This window comes from Callithrix jacchus, chromosome 11 (genome assembly GCF_049354715.1).
Source record: "Callithrix jacchus isolate 240 chromosome 11, calJac240_pri, whole genome shotgun sequence".
Lineage (NCBI taxonomy): Eukaryota > Metazoa > Chordata > Mammalia > Primates > Cebidae > Callithrix > Callithrix jacchus.
The window spans coordinates 61,805,281-61,831,275 of NC_133512.1; the positions used below are offsets into that span (position 1 = coordinate 61,805,281).

A 25,995-nucleotide genomic window follows, 5' to 3' on the forward strand; every position below is an offset into this window, starting at 1 on the left:
GTGGTTTCTAGCGCCTCCCACCTCATCCCCTGGCAATGGCTCCGGCGGGCGAGGAGCGCTCGGCAGGGAGCGAGCGCCGGTGCACTCGCCACCCGCGCGCGGGAATGGGCGCGCGCAGGAGAGTCAGCTGGGAAATGTAGTTCTGTCTCCGCGTCCCGCTTGTCTCCACGACAGCGCGGACTGTCGCGACCTCGAGACTGTGAGGTCCTCTATATCCAGCAGACTGGAGGCAAAAGAAGACAGGTCAGCACTGGACGGCCTCCTGGCACCCTACATGCAACCAACCCATTACAGCAACCAGTATTCATCCACATCGTCCTTAAAGAGCTGTTCTGTTTCCCACGGATTCGTAGTTACTTATCAGAGAACCATACCCTCAGGAATACAGTGCAAGAGAATTATTCAACAAATACAAATTGAGGATATACTGTGTACCTAGCGGTTGACAATCGAAAGGACACGACACCTGTTCGTGGGTAAAACTGAGCACACAGAACACTTTTTTACAATACAGTGTGAAAAGTGTCATGGTAATAACTAGAGGACCATTAACTCAGTCCAGGGAGTCAAGGAGGACCTCCCAGAGAAGGTCTGTGAAGGTAATGGAGGGATGATTTAGCCTAACTCTCCGGGATATATATCGCCAGACAGCCTCAAAACTCTACCAGATACGGGGAACTCAGTTTTCTCAGGCTGTTTATTCCATTTTGCTCTGATTCCAAATGATAGAAATTCTTGGGTATAAAACAATAATAAAATAGTTATCTACATAATACTTGTATTTTTTAGTTTTTCAAAGTTCACATATATTATCTGATCCTTTGGTCAAGAATTTGATTAGAATTATTATTGTTTGTTTATTTATTTATTTAGAGATGGAGTCTTGCTGTCACCCCGGCTGGAATGCAGTGGTGAGAACACGGCTCACTGAAGCTGAAGCTCCTGTGCTAAAGCCATCCTCCTGCCTCAGCCTCCCAAGTAGTTGGGACCACAGACACATGCCACAACACCTGGCTATTTTTTAAATTACTTTTTGTAGAGACAGGAGTCTTGCCATGTTAGTCAGGTTAGTCTTGAACTCTTAGGCTCCACATTGGCTTCACAAAGTGTTGGGACTACAGGTGTGAGCCACTGCACCTGGCCTAATCCCATTTTAGAAAGGAAAAAATTAAGTTTTCTAGGTATACCTTTCAAATACTGTAGCCAGTAGCTACATTAGGCTATTTTATTTTTTATTTTTTTCTGAGTGTTTATTTTTTATTTTTGTATTTTTGTATTTCAATAGCTTTTGGGGAACAGGTTGTGTTTGTTTACATGAATAAGTTCTTTAGTGGTGATTTCTGAGATTTTGGTGTACCCATTACCTGAGCAGTGTACACTGTACCCAATGTGTAGTCTGTTATCCCTCACCATCCCCCACCCTTTCCCCTGGGTCCCCAAGTCCAATATATCACTCTTATGCCTTTGCGTCCTCATAGCTTAGCTCCCACATATGACTGAGAACATGCAGTGTTTGGCTTTTCATTCCTGAGTTACTTCACTTAGAATGATAGTCCCCAGTTCCATCCAGGCTTCTGCAAATGCCATTGTTTTGTTCCTTTTTATGGCTGAATAGTATTCCATGGTATATATATATATATATATGCCACATTTTCTTTATCCACTTGTTGACTGATGAGCATTTGGACTGGTGCCATATTTTTATAATTGCGAATTGTAATGCTATAAACATGCGTGTGCAAGTTTCTTTTTTGTATATTAACTTATTTTTTCTCTGAGTAGATACCTAGTATTACTGGATCAAACAGTAGATGTCCTTTTAGTTCTTTAAGAAATCTCCATACTGTTTTCCATAGTGGTTGTACTAGTTTACATTCCCACCAACAATGTAAGTGGTCCCTTTTCATCACATTCATGCCAACATCTTTTTTTTTATTATTATTATGGCCATTCTTTCAGGAGTAAAGTGGTATCATATTGTGGTTTCGATTTGCATTTCCCTGATAATTAGCGATGCTGAGCATTTTTCCATGGGTTTGCTGGCCGTTTGTGTATCTTCTTTTGAGAATTGTTTATTCATGTCCTTAGCCCACTTTTTTTTATGGGATTGTTTGGCTTTTTTCTTGCTGATTTGTTTGAGTTCTCTGTAGATTCTGGATGTTAGTCCTTTGTCAGATGCATAGTTTACAAAAATTTTCTCCCACTCTTTAGGTTGTCTATTTACTCTGCTCATTATTTCTTTTGCTGTGCTGAAGCTTTTTTGTTTAATTAGGTCCCATCTATTTATCTTCCTTTTGTCACATTTACTTTTGGGTTTCTGGTCATGAAATCCTTGCCCAAGCCAATGTCTAGAAGGGTTTTTCTGATGTTATCTTCTAGAATCTTGGTGGTTTCAGGTCTTAGATTTAAGTCTTGATCCATCCTGAGTTGATTTTTGTATGAGAGATCCACTTTCATTCTTCATTCTTTCATTGTTCTACATGTGGATTCCCAATTATTTCAGTACCGTTCACTGAATAGGATGTGCTTTCCCCACTTTGTGTTTTCGTTTGCTTTGTGGAAGATCAATTGACTGCATTTGGCATTATTTCTGGGTTTTCTATTATGTTCCATTGGACTACGTGCCTATTTTTATACCAGTACCATGCTGCTTCGCTGACTATGGCTGTATAGTATAGTTTGAAGTCGGGTAATGAGATGCCTCCAGATTTGTTCTTTTTGCTTAGTCTTGCTTTGGCTATGTGGGTTGTTTTTTGTTCCATATGAATTTTAAGATTGTTTTTTCTAGTTCTGTGAAGAATGATGGTATTTTGATGGGAATTGCATTGAATCTGTAGACCGCGTTTAGCAGTTTGTTCATTTTCACAATATTGATTTTACCTATCCGTGAGCAAGGAACATGTTTGTATTTGTTTGTGTTGCTTATGATTTCTTTCAGCAGTGTTTTGTAGTTTTCCTTATAGAGGTCTTTCACATCCATGGTTGGGTATATTCCTAAGTATTTTTTTTTTTTTTTTTTTTGCAGATGTTGTAAAAGGAACTGAGTTCTTGATTTGATTCTCGGCTTGGTCACTGTCGGTGTATAGTAGAGCTACTGATTTGTGTACATTAATTTTGTATCCTGAAACACTGCTGAATTCATTTACCGGTTCTAGGAACTTTCTGGATGAATCTTTAAGGATTTCTAGATATACAATCATATCATCAGCAAACAATAACAATTTGACTTCTTCTTTACTGATTTCGATGCCCTTTATTTCTTTCTCTTGTTTGATTGCTCTGGCTAGGACTTCCAGTACTATGTTGAATAGAAGTGGTGAAAGTAAGCATCCTTGTCTTTTTCCAGTTCTCATTGGGAATGCTTTTAATTTTTCCCTGTTCATTATAATGTTAACAGTCAGTTTGTCATAGATGGCTTTTATTACCTAAAGGTATGTCCTTTCTATGCCAATTGTGCTGAGGGTTTTGATGCTGAATTTTGTCAAATGCTTTTTCTGCATCTATTGAGATGACCATGTGATTTTTGTTTTTAATTCTGTTTATGTGGTGTATCATATTTATTGAATTACATATGTTAAGTCACCCCTACATCCCTGGTATGAAAACTACTTGATCATAGTGAATTATCTTTTTAATATACTGTTGGATTGACTTAGCTAGTATTTTTTGAGAATATTTGCATCTATGTTCATCAGGGATTTAAGTCTGTACTTTTCTTCTTTGTTATGTCCTTCTCTGGTTTTGGTATTAGGGTGATACTGGCTTCATAGACTGATTTAGGGAGGATTTTCTCTCTCTATCTTTTGGAATAGTGTCAATAGGATTAGTACCATTTCTTCTTTTAATGTCTGATAGAATTCAGCCATGACTCCATCTGGTCCTGGACTTTTTTTTTGCTGAAATTTTTTCTATTCTCATTTCAATCTCATTGCTTGTTATTGGTCTGTTCAGAGATTCTATATCTTCCTGGTTTAATCTTGAAGGGTAGTATATTTCCACAAATCTATCCATCTCCTCTAGGTTTTCTAGTTTATGCATGCAAAGGTGTTTTACATGCATAAACTTGATAGTTTTTTGTATTTGTACTTGATAGTCTTTTGTATTTCTCTTTTATCAGTTGTAATATCTCCTGTTTCATTTCTAATTGAGCTTATTTGGATCGTTTCTCTTCATTTCTTGGTTAATCTCACTAAAGTTCTATCAATTTTATTTCTCTTTCCAAAGAACCAGCTTTTTGTTTCATTTATCTTTTGCATTTTTGTTTGTTTCCGTTTCATTTATTGCAATATCATTTAGTTCTGCTCTTGGTTATTTCTTTTCTTCTGCTGGGTTTGGGTTTAGATTGTTCTTGTTTCTCCTGCTCCATGAGGTGTGACCTTAAATTGTCTATTTGTACTCTCATACTTTTTTATATAGGCATTTAATGCTATGAACTTTCCTCTTAGCACTGCCTTTGCTGTATCCCAGAGCTTTTGATAGGCTGTGTCACTGTTATTGTTCAGTTCAAAAATTTTTTTAATTTCCATCTTGATTTCATGTTGACCCAACAATCATTCAGGAGCAGGTTATTGAATTTTCATGTTACTGCATGGTTTGGAGTGTTCCTTTTGATTTCCAATTTTATTCTACTGTGGTCTGAGAGAATATTTGATATAATTTCAATGTCTTTTATTTACTGAGGCTTGTTTTGTGGTTTATCTTAAAGAATGTTCTATGTAATGATGAATATAATGTATATTACACAGTTGTTAGAATGTTTTGTAAATATCTGTTAAGTCCATTTGTTGTAAGTTTAACTGTCTTGTTTCTTGTCTTTTTGTCTTGATGACCAGTATAGTGCTGTTAATGGGGTTTTAAATTCCCCCACTGTGATTGTGTTGCCATCTATCTCATTTCTTATGTCTAGTAGTAATTGTTTTATAAATTTGGGAGCTCCAGTGCTAGGTGCATATATATTTAAAATTGTGATATTTTCCTGTTGGACTAGTCCTTTTATGGTTATATAGCATTCCTCTTTGTCTTTTTAAACTGCTGTTAAAGTTTGTTTTGTTCAATATAAGAAGAGCTACTCCTCCTTACTTTTGAGGTCCATTTGCATGAAATAATTTTTCTACCCCTTTACCTTAAGTTTATGTGGGTTCTTATGTGCTAGGGTGAGTGTCTTGAAGACAGCAGAAACTTGGTGAATTATTATCCATTCTGCCATTCTGTATCATTTAAGTGGAGCATTTAGGCCATTTATATTCAATGTTAATATTGAGATGTGAGGTACTATTCTATTCATTGTGTTATTTATTGCTTGAATACCTTGGGTTATTTTTCATTGTATTATTGTTATATAGGTCCTGTGAGATTTATTCTTTAAGGGGGTTCTATTTGGGTGTATTTCAAGGATTTATTTCAAGACTTACAGTTCCTTTTAGCAATTCTTGTAGTGCTGGCTTGGTAGTAGCAAATTCTCTTGGCATTTGTTTATCTGGAAAAGACAGTATCTTTCCTTCCTTTGTAAAGCTTAGTTTCACTGGATACAAAAATCTTGGCTGATGATTTTTTTTTTAAGAAGTCTAAAAATTTGACACAAGAACAGAAAACCAAACACTGCATGTTCTCACTCATAGGTGGATGTTGAACAGTGAGAACACGTGGATACAGGGTGGGGAGTATCACACACTGCAGTCAGTTGGGGGTGGGGCTAGGATAGGGACAGCGGGGAGTGGGGTAAGTGGGGAGGGATAATGTGGGGAGAATTACCAGATATAGGTGATGGGGGAATGAAGGCAGCAAACCACCTTGCTATGTATGTACCTATGCAACAATCTTGCATGATCTGCACATGTACCCAGAACCTAAAGTACAATAAAAAAAAATTAAATAAAAGAAGGCTAAAAATAGGACCTCAGTCTCTTCTAGCTTATAGGGTTTCTGATGAGAAATCTGCTGTTAATCTGATAGGTTTTCCTTTATATTACCTGATGGTTTTGCCTCACAGCTCTTTAGATTATTTCCTTCATCTTGACTTTAGATAACCTGATGACCATGTTTCTATGTAATGATCTTTTTGTGACAAGTTTCCCAAGTGTTCTTTGAGTTTCTTGTATTTGAGTGTCTAGATCGCTAGGAAGGCCCGGGACATTTTTATTGATTATTCCATCAAATATGTTTTCCAAACTTCTAGATTTCTTTTCTTCCTTTGGAACACCAATTATTCTTGAGTTTGGACATTTAAAATAGTCCCAAATTTCTTGGAGTCTTTGTTCATTTTTTAATTTTTTTTTTTTTTTTTTTTGTCTTTGATGGATTGGGTTAATCTGAAAGCCTGGTCTTCAAGCTCTGAAGTTCTTTCTTCTGATTGATTCTATGGCTGAAACATTCCAATGCATTTTGCATTCCTCTAAGTGTGTCCTTGATTTCCAAAAGTTGTGATCACTTCTTATTTATGCTATTTCCACTGAAGAATTTTCCTTTAGAGCCTGTATCATGTTTTTGATTTAAGTTGGACTTCACCTTTCTCAGGTGACTCCTTGATTAGCTATCACCCTTCTAAATTCTTTTTCTGGCAATTCAGAGATTTCATCTCATTTTGGATCCACTGCTGGTGAGAGCTGGTTATGATTTTCAGGGGATGTTGAAGAACCTGGTTTTGTCATATTACCAGAATCGTTTTTCTGGTACTTCTCATTTGGGCAGACTATGTCAGAGGGAAAATCTGGGATTCAAGGGCTGCTGTTCAGAATATTTTGTCCCACAGTGTGCTCTCTTGAGGTGGTGTTCACCCCCTTCCCCTAGGAATGGGGCTTCCTGAAAGCTCAACAGTAGTGATTGTTTTTGCCCTTTGGGTCTAGCCACCCAGTAGAGCTCCCGGGCTCTGAGCTGGTACTAGGGATTGTCTGCAAAGTGTCCTATGATGTGATCTGGCTTCAGGTCTTGCAGCCATGGATACCAGCACTTGTTTTGGTGAAGTAACAGGCAAGTAAAGGAGACCTTGTGAGGGTCCTTGGTTGTGATTTTGTTTAAGTGCAGTGGCTTTATGTTGGCTGGCCTCCAAACAAGAGGTGGTGCTTTTAAGAGCACATCAGCTGCAAACTTGGCCTAGGGACACCTGGTTATGTATTCATGTTTCTCAGGCAGTGGGCAGGGCCATGGAGCTCCCAAGAGATTATGACCTTTTTCTTCAGCACCAGGGCAGGTAAAGAAAGACCACAGGGTGGGGGCAATGAGAGGCATGTCTGAGCTCAGCCTCTTCTTGTGTGGGGCTTGCTGTGGCTGCTGTGGGATATTGGGGGTGTGGTTCCCAGTCCAATGAAGTTATATTCCCAAGGGGATTATGGCTGCCTCTGCTGAGTCATACAGGTCACCTGGGAAGTGGGGGAATACTAGCAGTCACAGGCCTCACCCTGCTTCCATGAAGCCTGTAGTCCTAAAGGCTGGTCTCACTCCCATCAAGCCCCCCAGCAGCACTGAGTCTATTTCCAGGCAGCCGGTGACCAGGGCTGAGAACTTTCCCAAGACCACTAGCCTCCCTGTTGAGAAACCAAGCATACTCACAGCTTTTCAGTGTCTCAGGGAGCCTGCAGCAGTGATCCAATTCCTTCAAAAGGACTGTGTATACTCTTGGCTTTCCGGGCATGTTCCTGTGGTAGTTCTTGAAGCAAAAGTTCATGATGTCAGTCTTCATACACTGCCCTGTACGTCTGAGCAGGAGCTACAAGCTAGTCCTGCCTCCTATCCACCATCTTAATCTCTCAAAATTCTACATGTGGTTATTTTAATTTAAATTTAGTTTTAATTTAAAATTCAGATCCTTGGCTTGGCATGGTGGCTCATGCCTATAATCCCAGCACTTTGGGAGGCTAACGTGGACAGATCACAAGGTCAAGAAATCGAGACCATCCTGACCAACATGGTGAAACCCTGTCTCTACTAAAAAATATAAAAATTACCCTGGTGGTGGGCGCTTGTAGTCCCAGCTACTGGGGAGGCTGAGGCAGAAGAATCACTTGAACCAAAAGGCAGAGGTTGCAGTGAGCCAAGATTGTGCCACTGAGCTCCAGCCTGGTGTCAGAGCGAGACATTGTCTCAAAAAAAAAAAAAAAAAAAAAAAATCAGATCCCTAACCAAACTAGCTACATTTCAAGTGCTGAACCTGTAGCTAGTAACTACCATATTGGAGCTAAGATGTAGAACATCTATCATGCAGAAAAGTTATGTTGGACAGGCAGCACTGGGTTCCAGACTTTAAATGGCTTGACTCCAGGCCCCATGGCTAGTAATAAAGTAGCCTAGAACCTAAACCTTCTGCTTTCAGGTCTGAGTTTCTTTCCACAACATCTCCCTGGTTGAAATCTGGGTTGGTGTAACTTTCACCTTGATCCTGATTCTGGTTTGGTAAAACATAATAGAAAAATGTTCTACATGATGCTCTTTGGAGGCGTTTTACTCATTCCCTATTTTCTTTTTAACCCGTCTCATGTGACACTGGCTTCAGTTTCTTTCATCATCATCATGATCTCAAAATATACTCCAGTGTGTCAGTGTTCCAGATAAACTGTAGTGTCCAGAATTAATAACATACTTAGATATTGTTTCACAAGCAAAAAATAGAGAGGAACTTTTTCTTCCTTGTCCCAAATTCTTGCCTAAGAGGACATTCTATCATATTTTGGTAAATAAATTTCATTGAGCTGACTGTCATTTCAAAAAAAAGATTCCCAAACTCTTCAAATGAGTGAGACAGTTAAGAATTGTTCAGGAAATTGTAGCCCGATCAAGATTTCAATATTACACAATAGACTTTAATGCAGTATATTCTGTGATAGTTACAGTAAAAAATAATTAGAAGCCTAGGACCTGGAAAAGTCCTTCACTTTCCTTCTCTATATCATGGACCCAAATTCTTTACTTAGTTCTCTTAGTTGGAAAATGAACTTGAACAGATTTTATAATTATCATGCTGCTCTACATATACACTTTAATTTTTCATTTTTTCAGATATTTGAAATATTAAGATAATAGGCCAAACACATCATCTTGATGTAATTAAAAATTAAAATAGGTTTGTTTGTTTAAGGAGGCTGTCTCAGCTCAGGCTATTATGTCAAAAATACCATAGACTCAGTTACTTAAACAATAAACATTGTTTCTTACAGTTCTGGAGACTGGGAAGTCCAAAATCAAGGCTGTGGCAAATCAAGGCTGTGGTATCTGGTGAGGACCAATTCCTAGCTTGTGGACAGTTGCCTTCTTGCTGTATCCTCACATAGCCCAGAGAGTGCTAGTTTGCTCCCTATTTCTTTTTCTTTTTTTTTTTTTTGAGACAGAGTTTCGCTCTTGTTACCCAGGCTGGAGTGCAGTGGTGCGATCTCGGCTCACCGCAACCTCTGGCTCCTAGGTTCAGGCAATTCTCCTGCCTCAGCCTCCTGAGTAGCTGGGATTACAGGCACGCGCCACAATGCCCAGCTGATTTTTTGTATCTTTAGTAGAGACGGGGTTAAGACACTAATTCCATTATAGCAGCTAGTCCCTCAGGACCTAATTACTTTCCAAAGGCCCTACTTTCAAATACAACCACATTAGGGCTTCAACATATGAATTTGGAAGCAGGGGCACAGAAACAGTCACATGTCAGCAGAGGTTAAGAAGAAATCTTTTGTCAAATTTGTAAGTCTAACTTGTTAGGTACTTCATGTGTTTGAGAAAACAAGTATAAATTATAAAGTTTTTCCTCAGTTATATATAGAGTGTTTTATGGTGTATAAAATTATTCTGTCAAATTTATGAATTAACTAAATATTAATCAAAGAATAAGTGAAAGTGATCATCTCATTTTTATTTTTACAAAAAAGTAAGATTGTAAACTGAGCCTAAAGACTTAAGGAAAACTACATTTAAGATTTTATGAGTTACCAAAATTGAATTATCAATGAAATAAAAGAATGGTAAGTATTTCTTTTGTAAATTAATGCTCTCCTCTCTGTAGTTTTCTCTTTTTGTTATGTCTGGTCTGTAGCTTTTGTTATTTCTGATCTGTAGTTTTCATTTTTTTGTTATGTACTTCCCTGGTTTTGGCATTAGGGTGATACCGGCGTAAAACATGATTTAGAAAGGATTCCCTCTTTCTATACTTTTTGAAATCATTTTGGTAAGATTGGTACCGTTTCCTCTTTGAATGTCTAATTCAGCTGTGAATCCCTCTGGTCCTGAACCATTTTCTGTTGGCTATATTTTAAAATTACTGTTTCAGTTGCACTGCTTGTTATTGGTTTGCTCAGAGTTTCTATTTCTTTCTGATTTAATCTAGTAAGGTTGTATATTTCCAGGAATTTATCCATTCCTCTGGATTTTCTAGTCTTTGCATGTGAAGGTATTCATAGTAGACGTGAATGATCTTTTGTATTTCTTTGATATCAGTTGTAATACCTCCCATTTCATTTCTAATTGAGCTTGTTTGGATCTTCTCTCCTCTTGCTTAATCTCACTAATGGTCTATCAGTTTTGTTTATCTTTTCAAAGAACCAGCTTTTTGTTTCATTTATCTTCTATATATTTTTTTTCAATTTTATTTAGTTCTGCTCTGATCTTGATATAATGTCCCTCTTTTTCTTTCTTTTTTTTCTGTTGTTTTAAAGTCTGTTTTGACTGATACAAGTATAGATACTCCTGCTTCCTTTTGGTTTCCATTTGCATGGAATATCTTTTTCTATTCCTTTCCCTTAAGTTTACGTGAGTCCTTATGTGTCAGTTGAGTTTCTTGAAGACAGTACTTGCTTGGTTCATGAATTTTTATCCATTCTGCCATTCTGTATCATTTAAGTGGAATATTTAGGCCATTTACATTGAACATCAGTATTGTGATGTGAGGTACTGTTCTATTTACCAGGCTAGTTGTTGCTTAAATACCTAGTTGTTTTTCATTGTGGCATTGTTTTATAGGCCCTGTGAAATTTATGCTTCAAGAAGGTTTTATTTTGGTGTATTTTGAAGATTTGTTTCAAGATTAAGAGTTCCTTTTAGCATTTCTTGTAGTGCTGGCTTGGAAATGGCAGATTCTCTCAGCATTTGTTTGTCTGAAAATGACTTTATCTCTCCTGCATTTATGAAGATTAGTTTTGTTGGACACAAGATTCTTTTTTTTTTTAATTGAAACAGAGTCTGGTGGCTCTGTCACCCAGGCTGGAGTGCAGTGGCATGAACTCAGCTCACTGCAACCTCCACCTCCTGGGTTCAAGTTATTCTCTTGTCTCAGCCTCCTGAGTCGTTGCGATTACAGGTGTGCATCATAACATCTGGCTAATTTTGTATTTTTAATAGAGGAAGGGTTTCACCATGTTGCCCAGGCTGGTCTCGAACTCCTTAGCTCAGGTGATCTGCCCGCTTCAGCCTCCCAAAATGATGGGATTACAAGTGTGAGCCACCACACCACACCAGATACAAAATTCTTGGCTGACAATTATTTTGTTTAAGGAGGCTAAAGATAGGACCTCAATCCCTTCTGGCTTGTTTCAGCTGTTAATCCTACAGATTTTCCTTTGTAGTTTACCTGATACTTTTGCATCATAGTTCTTAAGATTCTTTCCTTCAGCTGGACTTCAGATAACCTCATGATATGTGCCTAGGCAAGGATCTTTTTGGGATGAATTTTCCAGGTGTTCTTTGAGCTTCTTTATTTGGATGCTTAGATCTCTAGTGAAGTCAGGAAAGTTTTCCCTGATTATTCCCTCAAATACATTTTTCAAACATTCTCTTCTTCCCCAGGAACGCCAATTATTCTTGGTCATATAATGTAATCCCAAATTTTTTGGAGTCTTCGTTAATTTTTTACATTCTCTTTTCTTTGTCTTTGTCCGATTGGATTAATTCAACAGCCTTGTCTTCAGGCTGTTCTTTCTTCTACTTGTTCTAGTCTATCACTGAAACTTTCTGGTGCATTTTGGATTTCTCTAAGTGTGTCTTTATTTCCAGAAATTATGGTTGTTTTTTCTTTATGACATGTATTTCTCTGGAGCATTTTTCATCCATATTTTGTATTGCTTTTAAATTTAAGTTAGTTTTCACCTTTCTCTAGTATCTCTTTGACTAGCTTAATGATCAATCCCCTGAATTCTTTATCTGCCAATTTAGATATTTCTTCTTGTTTGTATCCATTGCTGGGGAGTGAGGGCAATATTTTAAAAGTGATGTAGAACCCTGTTTTTTCATATTGCCAGAATTACTTTTCTGGTTCTCTCTCATTTGGGTTTTCTATTTCAGTGGAAAAATCTGGAACTCAAGGGCTGCTGTTCAGATTTGTTTGTCTCATGAAATGATGTAGTGATCTCCCCTCTCCCCTTGGGATGGGGTTTCCTGAAAGCCAGACTGCAGTGATTGTTATTGCTCTTCTGGGTCTAGCCACTCAGCAGGACTACCAGGCTCTGGGCTGCTGCTGGGCAATGCCTGTAAAGTCTTGTGATGGCATCCATCCTTATGTCTCCCAGCTGTGGATAGCAGCACCTACTCTGCTGGATGTGGCAGGGGAGTGAAGGTGATTCTGTGAGAATCTTTGGCAGTAGGTATGTTTAGTGTGCTGGCTTTCTTGAATGCTGGTTATGCTAGTAGTAAAGTTGTCACGTGGATAGACTCAGGACTTCTGGTTAGCCAGGATGCTTCAGGCACTGGTATTAGCTGTTGTGTTCCTTCCTGGGAGCATGATTATTCTTTCATGAGTTGCTGTAATGGCCAAGAGGTGGTGCTTTGAAGAGAGCACTAGCTGCGGTAGTTGTAGGGGAATATAAGCCTTCCCTATGTTGACCAGGGTAAGTGATCTGGTTTCTTTGGCAATGGGCAGGGCCATAAAGCTTACACAAGTATTTGTCTTTGTGGCTACCAGGGCAGGTAGAGAAATGTATCAAGTGGAGGCAGGGTTAGGCGGGTCTGAGCTCAGACTCTCCTTGGGTGGTGCTTGCCATGCCCACTGTGGGGTCTGGGGTGTAGGTCTCAGACCAATGGGGTTATGTTTCAGAGGGGATTATGGCTACCTCTGCTGTGCCATGTGATTCACCAGGGAAAGCCAGTAGCAAAAGACCTCACTCAACTCTCACACAGTTGGCAAGGCTGGTCTCGCCTCTGCGGTGTCCTGCTAACAGCACCAAGTTTAGATCCAGGAAGCCTGTGCATGGAACTCAGACCTTTCTCCATGCTGTAAGCTTCCCAGATGAGAAAGCAAGCATGACTTTTAGGCCTTGCTCATCCCCGTCTGCCCACACTGTTGGTGAAGGTTCCTGCACTCATATCTGTAGCAGTTCCCATTCACCCTTGAACAGAATGTTCACTATCTTGAACAGAATATTCAAGATAGTTCATGCCAAGTTTAAATTATTATAAAATTTCACTGGAAGCATCTTTCACCCTGTAACCGATTCCTAATTTTGCTGACTTTCTTAGCTGAGAGCCCCTGCTAAATACAGTCAGGGATAGCTTCCCTGGGCTCAAGTTGGACTTACAAGGCTCTTCCTACTGCTGCTTCTACTTTTATATTTTACAGAGTTCCCTATATCTGTTTCAGCTCTAGGTAAGGTCAAATCCTTCTTCCATAACCTGGATTTTCATATTTGCCAGTGGGGATACATGTTCGGAGGCAGGTTTTTCCTCTCACACTTTGGGAACTCAGTTTTTTGCCTGTCTCACATAATTTGCAGTGGCATCAGTGGGCAATTCAACAATAAAATTGCAATATAAGAGGTTGAGGGTTAATATTCTTTCCTAATTAATGTCACTGAGTCTCTTACTTCTCCTGAAAATATGAAGTTTTCAATGTTTAAGAAGTGTTTTTAGAAACTTAAAAAAATCCTATTTGAAATATGAATGTATATTCTGGACAGAAAGAATGAATCCATATAAATTTATTTGTATAAAAAGCTTAAAATGTTATACCCTTTATTATTTCAAAGCCAGCAAAACAATTAAATTTTGTCTATAACAAATAAGTTTTTAAGGATAATTTTGTGCATAATGACCCAGCAATCCCATTACTGGGTATATACCCAAAGGATTATAAATCATTCTACTATAGACACATGCACATGTACATTTATTGCAGCACTGTTTACAATAGCAAAGACGTGGAACCAACCCAAATGCCCATCAATGATAGACTGGATAAAGAAAGGGTGGCCCATATACACCATGTAATACTATGCAGCCATAAAAATGGATTCGTTCCTGTCCTTTGCAGGGACATGGATAAAGCTGAAAACGATCATTCTCAGCAAACTAACATAGGAACAGAAAACCAAAGACTGCATGTCACTCATAAGTGAGAGTTGAACAATGAGAACACATGGTCACAGAGAGGGAAACATCACGCACTGGGGCCTTTTAGAGGGTCAGGGAGTAGAGGAGGGATAGCATTAGAAGAAATAGCTAATGTAGATGATAGTTTGATGGTGAAGCAAACCACCATGGCACATGTATACCCATGTAACAAACTTGTATGTTCTGCCCAGGTATCCCAGAACTTAAATTATAGAAAAAATTTAATTCAATCCAAAGCCTAAGAGATATTAAATGTCAGAAGTAGGGTACGGGAATGTATCTTTAAAACATCTAAATTCATGAAACAAGAACATCCTTAGCTCCTACTTGGATGTTGGATTCTATCATGAGACACATTTGTTTTAAAAACCTTAGAACAATAGAAGAGAATTGTCTTTCAAGCATTTAAAAAAAACTTTTTATTTTCTTTGTGGCTAAGAACTAGCAGCAACCTATGAATATACTAATATATGATAATGGTAAAAAGCAAATATACTGAAAACATACCATGTTTAAAGGAAATACAGTTCCTCCAAGATGTGTGGGGATGGGGGCTGAGAATTGAAAAACAGTTTCCTTGGAATATGTTTGAAGCAGTGTGCTACAGGCCACATCTTGCCTATTTCATGTATTGATCTATATCTATTATCAAGCATTGCTTGGGGATACATTCTGAGGAATATACCCTTAGGCAACATCATCAATGTGATAACATTATAGAGTGTACTTACACAAACCTAGATGATAAAACCTACTACACACCTAGGCTACATGGTATAGCCTATTGCTCCTAGGCTATAAACCTGTTCATCATGTTATTCTACTGAATACTGTAGGCAGCTATAATACATTTGTAATATATATGTATATAAACATAGAAATGGTACAATAAAAATACAATGTAAAAGATAAAAAAGTGGTACCTACCATGAATGGAACTTACAGGACTCAAAGTTGCCCTGGGTGAGTCAGTGAGTGAGTGGTGAATTAGTGTGAAGGCCTAGACATTACTGTGTACTACTATAAACTTTGTAAACAGTGTACACTTAGACTACACTAAACTTATAAAAAATGTAAGTAATCGAACTACAAAATTATGGCAACTATGATGTCAGTAAGTGATAGGAATTTTTCAGCTCTATTATAATCTTAAGGGATTACCATCATATATGTTGTTCATCATTGAGTGAAATATCATTATGTGGCATATGGCTGTATTTCTATACAATTGAATTAAGCTACAAATCCATTAACAGAATGGTAGCTGGAAAATCTCAAAACTACTTGGAGATTATCAATACACTTCTAATTAACATAGGGGTCAGAGAATAAATCTCAAGAGAAATCTTAAATTATTTTCAACTTAATTAAAATGAAAATACAGCTTACCAGAATTTTGGAGATGCAGTGAGCACCTAGAGGGAAATGTATAGCACTAAATGCGTATATTAGAACACAAGAAATATTTAAAATCAATAATATGTGTTTACTTGAAGAAACTAGAAAAAGAGCAGCAAATTAAATTCCAAGTAAGCATCAGAAAAAAAATAAAAATTAGAAATTAATTAAATTGAAAATATGAAATCAAAAGAGAAAATCAACAAAATCAACAACTGGTTTCAGAAAATATAAATAAAATTGCTAAACTTCCAGCCATGTCAACAAAGAAAAAAAAGAGAAGATATAAATTACTAATATCAGAAATGAAAGAAGAACTGTGACTGTTGAACCCATTGACATTAAAAGGATAATAAAGAACTATTATAAATAACAGTATGTCCCCAGATTTGATAATCTAGCTGAAATGGACCCATTCCTTGAAAGACACACTGTACCAAAGTTTACACAAGAAGTAGATAATCAAAATAAGCCTATGTCTATTAAAGAATTGTATCAGGCTGGGCGAAGTGGTTCACGCCTGTAATTCCAGCACTTTGGGAGGCCAAGGCAGGCAGATCACCTGAGGTCAGGAGTTCAAGATCAGCCTGACCAATATGTTAGCTCTCCTAAAAATACAAAAATCAGCCAAGTGTGGTGATGCGCACCTGTAATCCCAGCCACTTGGGAGGCTGAGGCAGGAGAATCATTTGAACTCGGGAGGTGGAGGTTTCAGTGAGTCAAGATCATGCCATTGCACCTCAGCCTGGGTGACAAGAGTGAAACTCCGTCTCAATAAATAAATACATTGAATTGATAATTTATAACTTTACAAAATGAAAAGCACCAGGCCCTGGATGTTTCACTAGTGAATTCTGCCAATATTTTTAAGAAGAAATTATGCAAAGAGAATACATCCTAACTCATTCTATGAGACCAGCATTACCTTAACACCAAAAACAGAGGAAAACTACAGATGGTAAGTCTCATCAACATGGATGCAAATCTCTTTGAAGACATATTAGCAAATTGCAGCCAACAATGTAAGAAAAGAGTGTTAGTCAAATGTACCAAAAGGGATTTATTCTAGGTATGGAAAGCTGGTACAGCATTTTAAATCCCATTTATATAATCAATCACATCAACAGGCTAAAGAAGAAAGAATATGATCATATCAAAAGATGCAGAAAATGCATGAGAAAAATCCAACAATCCATAATTTAAAAAAAGAACTTCAGCAACTAGAAATGAAGGATAAATTCCTCAACTTGAAAAAGAACATCTACAAAAGCCTACAGTTAACATCATACTTAATGGTGAGACGCTAGATAATTTTCTGTTAAGATCAGGAATAAGGCATGGGTGTCTACTCACACCCTCCTATTCAAGATTGTAAGAAAGGATAGTCTTTTCAGCAAGGGGTGCTGGAACAACTGGACAACTTCATGCAAAAAAATTAATACAGACACAGATCTTATATCTTCCACAAAAATTAACTCAAAATGGACCATGGACCAAGTGTAAAATAAAATACTATAAAACTCCTAGATGACAGCATGGAAGAAAATCTAGGTGGCCTTGAGTTTGGTGATGATTTTTAGACACAATACCAAGAACATGATCCACAAAAGAAAAAACTGATGTTTGACTTCATTAAAATTACAAACTCTGCCATATAAAACACTGTTAAAAGAATGAAAAGACAAGCCATAGACTGGAAGAAAGCATTTGGATCTGAAAATGGTCTGGTATCTAAAACATACAAAGAACTCTTAAAATTCAACAATAAGGAAACAACACAATTTTTTAAATAGGTAAAAATTCTGAACAGATATTTCACCCAAGAATGTATACAGATAGCAAATAAAAATATGAAAAGATGCTCAACATCATATGTCATTAGGGAATGAAAATTAAAACAGCACATGATGCCACCGCACATGTTTGAATGGCTAAAATTCCAAACAGCAAAACTAAATTCTGGTGAGAATGTGAAGTACAAGAACTCCAACTGATTGCTAGTGGGAATGTAAAACAGGACAGCAACTATGGAAGACAGTTTGGCAGTTTCTCGCAAAATTAAACGTACCCTTACCATATAATACAACAATCATGCTGCTTGGTATTTACTCCAATGAGTCAAAAATGTATGTTCACTCAAAGACCTTTATCTTACATTTAGATCTTTCTTCTTTTCTCATATAAGCATATAGGCAAGACGTGGTGGCTCATGCCTGCAATCGTAGCACTTTGGGAGGCTGAGGCAGATGGATTGCTTAAGCCCAGAAGCTCAAGACCAGCCTAGGAAACACGGTGAAACCCATCTCTACAAAAAATACAAAAATTAGCCAGGTGTAGTGGTGGGCATCTGTAGTCGTAGTTAGTTAGGAGGGTGAGGTAAGAGGATCACCTGAGCCCAGTAGGTCAAGGCTGTGGTGAGCCATGATTGTACCACTGCACTCCAGCCTGAGTGACCCTGTCTCAAATAAATAAATAAGTAAATACTACTAAAGAGGTGGGCAGAGTGGCTCACACCTATAATCATACCACTTGGGAGGCCAAGGTGGGTGGATCAACTGAGGTCAAGAGTTTGAGACCAGCCTGACCAACATGGTGAAACCCCATCTCTACTAAAAACACAAAATTAGCCACATGTGGTGGCGCATGCCTGTAAGCCCAGCTACTTGGGAGTCTGAGGCAGGAGAATTGCTTAAACCTAGGAGGTAGAGGTTGCAGTGAGCCGAGATCATGAGATCCTGCTGTTGTACTCCAACCTGGGCAACAAAAGTGATACTCTGTCTCAAAAAAAAAAAAAAAAAAAAAATTAAGAAGATAAAAGACAAAAAATAAAAATAAGCCTATGTTATAAATTTCCTTCAAACTTTGCTTTAGCTACATCCCACAAATTTTAATATGTATTTTCATTTACTGAAAATTATTTTTTTTTTTGAGAATATGTCTGACTCATGCATTATTTAGAACTGTGTCATTTTATTTATAACTACCTGGGGCTTTCTAGATATCTATTACTTGTTTCTAGTTTAATTCCACTGTGGTCTGAGAATATATTTTTTATGATTTCTATTATTTTAAATGTTTTAAACTTCCTTTTAAAAAGACTCAGAATTATGTCTACTTTGGTGAATGTGGTACTAAATTTTGAGGATACTTGATCAAGGGGATTTGCACTCAAGTTAGATAAAGGAGAGTAACTGATTTGGGAGGACCACTGAGAGAGACAAAGGATTTAACACCCTGACAAGAAGCCAGTCTGGTTTGTGCTGCATCCTGTACTGCACAAGGATTCAAGAACCTAAGAGGGAATGCCGGAGGATAAGAAAAGACACAGACACAGACATACAGAAAGCTAGGCCAGGCAGTCTGGGAGGTGAGGATGTCACTCTCTCCAGCCTCGACTTGTCTCAGTTACTTTATTTTATATGTTCACAAAGCACATATCAGAGGGAGGGTGCAGTTACTTAGAACAGCCTGTGGTTATTATTCTCATACGTAGGTTAACATCCGTCAGCTAAAAACTATCTTGCAGCAAGGTCAGCGAAAGCTAGTTATGTCTCCAGGCCCACCTGATCTTCTCCGAGACATACACATACGTCTTCCTACTCAGGGAAGTGGTTTCACTTCCCTGAAGTTCAACCAAAGTTCACAGCAGCCTTGCTGCTGATCTCCCCAGAAGGGTGTGCTACCCCAGCTCCCTACAGCCCAGGATATATTATGAACTTGTTGATGGTACATAAGAATCAATGGCTCATGCTAAGAGAAATAAAACTGCCTCATTTCCATGGCAGATGGTAGAGAAAAACTGGTGGACATGCTTGAGTGAATATACTATATTAAGACCTGGGGCTGGGTGGGGTGGCTCACACCTGTAATCACAGCACTTTGGGAGTCTGAGGCAGGCGGGTCACTTGAAGTCAGGAGTTTGAGACCCGCCTGGCCAATATGAAGAAACCCCATCTCTTCTAAAATACAAAAATTAGCCGAGCGTGGTGGCGTGTGCCTATAATCCAAGCTACTCGGGAGGCTGAGACAGTAGAATCACTTGAATCTGGAGGCAGAGGTTGCAGTGAGCCAGGGTTGTGCCACTGCACTCCAGCCTGGGCAACAGAGCAAAACTACATCTCCAAATAAATAAATAACAAGATCCAAAAACACACTGGGTCATTATATGCCATGAAAGGTTCCTGAAGGTATATATTTAAAACCAAGGCCATAAAGAATGCCCTAGAAGGAAGGTCAATAATAGTACTAAAATATGCAGTTGTGACTCTCCTTGGTGTGCCAGAACTGATGGCAGTAAGGCCATTATACAACTAGAGTCACTAATAGCAGTGGGGTTGATAAGACCTGAAACAATAAAGACTAAATGGTGCCATTCAAGTATCAGAAGATAGGTGAACATAATTATCATAATAAGTGGCAATGTTGAAGGGGGAGCCAGAGGAGCCACAGGAAGCCTGAAACCTCTGAGAGTTATAGAGTTGGTTATTAGAACATAGCACCTTTAGAAGCAGCATGGATGGATAGCCAATATGTACCATCAATTCAGTATGTACCAGCATTCAATATGTACCATCAATAAGCCTCAGGTGGCTAAGGGCAATTGCTCCAGTAAAAAGTCATCTTTTTTTCTGTTTCCAGATTTAAGTCAATTTTTCAATGTTGAAACCACTGACTAGAGAAGAGGCCATGACTCCAGGAGAAAGACCCTGCAACACATTTTAACTACACATAATAATAATTTCCTAGTCCTTACCCAAAGGTACCTATCTCCATTTACTTGGGTAGCTATGCACTGGGAAAAGGGGACTCCCCAGATATTTGTTAGACACAAGGTCTGAATTGACATTGATAACTGGGACCCAAAGCACCTACTGTAGAAGGGGCACATGAGAGCCATGTAACAAACCATGTCCTGGCCAAGGTTTGGCTGATATTGAGTTACTTGTGTCATTTGTCCAGTCCCTGAATGTATTTTTGGCACTGAAAGCCAGTCACAAGGGAAAAATCTTGCAATGGGCAGAATTTTAAGTGGGGTACCTACCTGGTCATTGCTTTTGTATGAAAAGAGAAGTAGGCAGGGCTTAGAATATAAGTACAGTCTTGGGCAGTGAGAAATAACTTGCACTGGCTATTAAGGGGCCCAGAAAGAGAAAGATCGTAAGATTCAGCACGAAGTGTAGAGGCATGTGGCATATGGGAGTGGGCATGAAGTGTGGGCATCCTCATATTGCATTTTAATACCACCCTGATGCTGACACAATGGGTACATGAGAAAAATGGTCATGGTGGGCAGTGATGGGAATTGTTTCTGGGCTCCATAGCATAGGTTCCTATTCACCAAAGCTGAATTAGGGTTTTTGTCACTGTCAGATGTCCAAACCATCAGAAACTAGGCACAAAGTGGTTAGTTGATTATACTGGGCATAATAAGAGACATGCCAGGTCTCAGTTTTGTTATTTTTCACATTTCATTTCTAAGACTTACAGAGGTTCACTGGCATGGCATCATATATAACTTTATGTCAGATCAGGGGATTGCCTTTACACCAAAGGAGGCAACGGGGTAGGCTCATGATCGTGCAATCCATAGGTCTTATTGTATATTGAATCAACTAGAGACTGCCTGATAGAGTATTGGAAGGGCTTGTTAAGTAGCATCAGCTTGAGGTGATATTCTTGAGAATAGGGTATCATTTAAGGTGTAGAATACAGTTTGGGTTCAAAATGTATTTACGGTGCTATGCCCTCACAAAATAATATATACTGGTAACCCATGAGTGGAACAGAAGTGAACCTTCTTGCCACCACTTGTTGACTCTCTTGAATGTTTCCTACCTCAGCGACTCCTGCTGAATTTCAAGCTGCAACTAGCACCTGGCCATTTTGTGTTCCCCATGCCAATAAACCAACAGGCAGAGTCACTATGCAGGGTAACTGATCTTGATCCCTCTTCAATAACTTGTTGCCCCAGATGCTGGAAGTACTGACAATAAACAGCTTTCAACTACTACTGTCAGCTTCTTCAGGAATTGTGTCAGCTGAGGAGCCTCATTACTCACAATCATGCTCCTTCCTAGAGTGACCCATACTCAAAATGACTGATTGGCCATCTTCACCTAGCAACTATGAAAAGCTTCCTGTGGGGTCAACTGATGTCCAAAGGCACCCCTTAGAAAATATCTGCATAGCAAATTTTGGCCAGGCTCAGTGGCTCATGCCTGTAATCCCAGCACTTTGGGAGGCCAAGGTGGGTGGATCACAAGGCCAAGAGATTGAGACCATCTTGCTTGGCCAACATGCTGAAACTCCATCTCTACTAAAAATACAAAAATTAGCTGGGTGTGGTGGCTCCCGCCTGTAGTCCCAGCTACTTGGGAGGCTGAAACAGGAGAATCGGTTGAACCAGGGAGGCAGAGGTTGCAGTGAGCCGAGATCCCACCACTGCATTCCAGCCTGGCGACAGAGTGAAACTCAGTCAAAAACAAAAAACAAAGGAAACAAGAAAACAACTGCATACCAAATTTCATCTGTTTGTCTCCTGTGGGAACCCAAAAGTCACACCATGAGGCCCTCATGGTGTGACTTTTTATAGGCTTTTGTGATTGTTACTTCGGTTTTTATACTCTTGAAAGTGCTAAAACAGGGTAAAGAAAATACCTTATGGGACTACTATAAGGGGTACCTAATGTGGTCTTGAGAGCCTCAGAAGTTTTGGGTAGGAGAGTACCAAACCATTCAATTTATCCCTTCAAGTTAAATGTTAACAATATGTGACCAAACTGTTTCTGAAATGGTCATAACATAGTGAGACCTTTTGAAAATAAATATTCAGAAATGTTTCCATTGGTTACCTAAGTTTATTACTGAAAATACATGTTACTTGTAAGAATGCTCATATGTGTAAATGGAATTTTCTATCCTGTTTAAAAATCTTCCAAAAGACCTTCTAATTGAAAACTAATCTCAGGCATATGAAAGCTTACTAACTAGATTTCAATGAATATTTGGCATTCTTAAGGAAGTAGACTGAAAAATTAGTATTATGATTTAGCAAATGGAGCTAAGAATGGAGTTCTTCCTTTAGGATCCAGGTATTTATGTGCTTTTGTTTGAGCTATGACAACCATAAAAACAAAGTATTGAAATAACTGAATTTTTGACTGGGTGCAGTGGTGAATGCCTGTAATCTTATCACTTTGGGAAGCTGAGGCAGGCAGATCACCTGAGGCAAGGAGTTTGAGACCAGCCTACAAACATGGCAAACCCTGCCTATACTAAAAATACAAAAATTAGCCACGTGTGGTGGTGCATGCTGAGCTGAGATTGCAACACTACACTCCAGCCTGGGCGATAGAGCAGGCTCTGTCTCAAAAAACAAAACAAAACAATAACAAAAAACAACCACCAAACAAAACCCCCAAACAAAAAACCCTGAACTTTCAGAATATTAAATCATAGAACATTTTCTAATGCGAAAACATAAAGACCTGCTATCTAGTTAATTAGTTCCTTTAACTCTTGGTCAAATATTATAATGGCATTTTTGACGAGAGCAAAAAGGTATCAGTATTATTAGTGAAATGTTGCATATATTTTATCCCTTAAAAATTAGGTGGGTGTGGTGACGCATACCTGTAATCCCAGCCACTTGGAAGGCTGAGGCATGAGAATCCCTTGAGCCTGCAAGGCAGAGTTTGCAGTGAGCAGAGATTGTGCCACTGTACTCCAGCCTGGGCGACAAAGCGAGACTCTGTCTTTAAAGAAAAAATCATTTAAATATGTATTAGTAGAGTAGCTTACATGTTATACCACACACACATACACTGGAGCATGTGGTTAGTGATTTTTAAAACCAAAAACAAAGCTTTGTTAAAAGAAATTTCTACAGATACTGCCTTCTTGGTTTTATTAAATTTCATAATTGGACCACATTCACCTATTCCCAATATCCTTTGAAATTTGAGGAAGTCAGCAGAACTGAAGACAACTGATCTTATACTACAGTGCAAAAGCTAAATGCTACTGTACATTTGAACATAATCAAGTAAAACAAACTACAAATAACATACATGGACTTTGATAATTTGACTTCTCATGAAGGAATTGGTCATATTCTTCAGTAAGTATGGCTAAGTATTATCTGTTTTTTTTTTTCTTATCATGCTATCTCAGTGTTCAAAATTGGCATACCTTTTCCTTGCAGAGGATTACTTTGTGCTGACAAATTATTTTTGGCTCTTTAATTGCCCAGAGTCCCTAGATTTTATTTTTTGCTATGGGATTTTAAAGAGGCTACTTTCCTCAAATACTGCCTGCTAATTAGAAATATTGTTAGCAAGACCTAAGTTCTGATATTTCCTAGAACTAATGCAGCTAAAAGGTTGAAGGGCCGTTTCGTTTGTCTTTGTACTAAGTCATTCTTCCTCTCTAGTCTGATACCTCTCATGAAAACGTAATCATGGCACATGGTTCATGTATATTAGTCATAATACAACTTTAATACAGGCAAGTCCATAGTGGTTATCAAGGGTAATTTGGGTCTAATTAATCTCTTGAGCAAACTACTCTGTAGCATTGTTTTATACCTTTTTTTCTTGGCAAACTCATGGTTTTAAGATTGAGATTTAGTTTACATTCATTTTAATACTTAAAAACCTTTCCATCTTCTATAGGAAGAGGCCTACCATTCTTACATTTTACTTTATTAATGAAACAGCACTGGAATGATTTTTTATTGATATGTAACAAAACTTTCTTTGGTCTCACAATCAAACCTGCATTTATAGAAACTTGTAACATTTAAATAAATATAACATTTATAAACCTGCAGTATTTTAATGCATCCTTTATATGGCAGAATAGAACTACACATCATCCTAGCAACTAAGTGCTTTAAAAAACTCCCAAATTTTATCTGATAACAGAATAATCCTACATTTCCAGAATTAAGGTTTCAAATTCAATGGTTTTAGGTCAAAGTTTTACACATAAAATTCTGTTTTCTATTCCTCTTTTAAAGGTATAGATTTTGCTTGCACATCCATTAGGGTTCTCTACAAATTACAAATGTTAGAAGCATCTATATATGGTTCCAAAAATTATTCTAGTATTAAAACCATGTATGCAAAGAAGTCACTGGCCATTTGAGATGATTTTTGTGAAATACATCTTTTGCCATAATTGTGTACTTGTCATCTTAGAAAAATAAACATTCATTTTTGAGTCACAGTACCAGTCTTCACTGCTGCTCTGGCTACCCCTAGAAATATGGAATCATCAACTTTAAATGCTGTACTACCTGTTACCTTTAGATGAAAGTTAATTAGGGTGTCTTCTTTTCTTCCCTAACATCTTTTAACTTTGGTACTCTTGAAATCACAGAATTCTACTTATCCCGTGCTTGCTGGGGATTTTTCTTTGTCTGGACACTTTTGGTAATGCAGGTCACTTTCGATCAAGCAAACCAAGTTTTCTGTCGACCCTGCTGATGATCTCTGAAGATTTCTATTTTTCAAGATACCTTGCTACATTAAAGATTAAGTGTCCTTCTGTGAACAAATCAGGGAACTAAACCATAAGTGCTGTTAGAGAATTAAAAACAAAAAAGGAGGATCACTTGTGATTAGGTGTTATGAGATCAGCCTGGGCAATACACCAAAAACCCATCTCTCCAAAAAAAAAGAAAAGAAAAACTGGGCTCAAGTCAAGTAATCCTCCCAGGTCAACCACCTGAGTAGCTGGGGCTACAGGCATTTCCCACTACACCCCCCTTTTTTTTTTTTTTTTTTTTTTTTTTTTGTAAAAGTAAAGTTTAGCTATGCTGCCCAGGCTGACGTTGGTTGAACTCCTGATCACAAGTGATCCTCTTGTTTCAGCTTCCCAGTGTTGGGATTACAGGCATAAGCCCCAGAGCCTGGCTAAGCCCAGGAGTCTGAGGCCACAATGAGCTGATTGCACCATGGTAACCAGACCTGGAGAAGAGAGAGACCTAGTATCAAAAACAACAAGAAGCAACAAAGGCAAAGCAGCCTTGGTAAAAACCAGGAAAAAGTACTCCTACCTCTAGGAAGATGCACTCTCCTTGCCAGGACACATTACTTGCTGCAGATAACCTGCATAGCACAATCCACACAAACGCCAGATTCAAATGGAAATTTCTTATATTTGAATTTTCTCTTCTTCAAATTATTGTATAAATAAGTGCCTGATCAAGGAAATCCTCGTATATAATTCAATGTCATTCCTTTCTCTTTCATCTCCTACCAAATTAGGGGCAGAGTCAACTTTGGAATATTCTGTTATTTACAAAGG

General features: G+C 38.3%; 1 long non-coding RNA gene across 1 annotated transcript; it reads right to left on the reverse strand.

Annotated features, from left to right (window-relative positions):
* Positions 1-114: 114 nt before the first annotated feature.
* Positions 115-25,870, reverse strand: LOC144578380 (uncharacterized). The gene is made up of 4 exons (XR_013524021.1): positions 25,745-25,870; positions 23,317-23,438; positions 7,546-7,642; positions 115-223 (listed from the first exon to the last, which is right to left on the reverse strand). It is a non-coding gene; the product is annotated as an uncharacterized LOC144578380 (long non-coding RNA).
* Between the last annotated feature and the right edge of the window lie 125 nt (positions 25,871-25,995).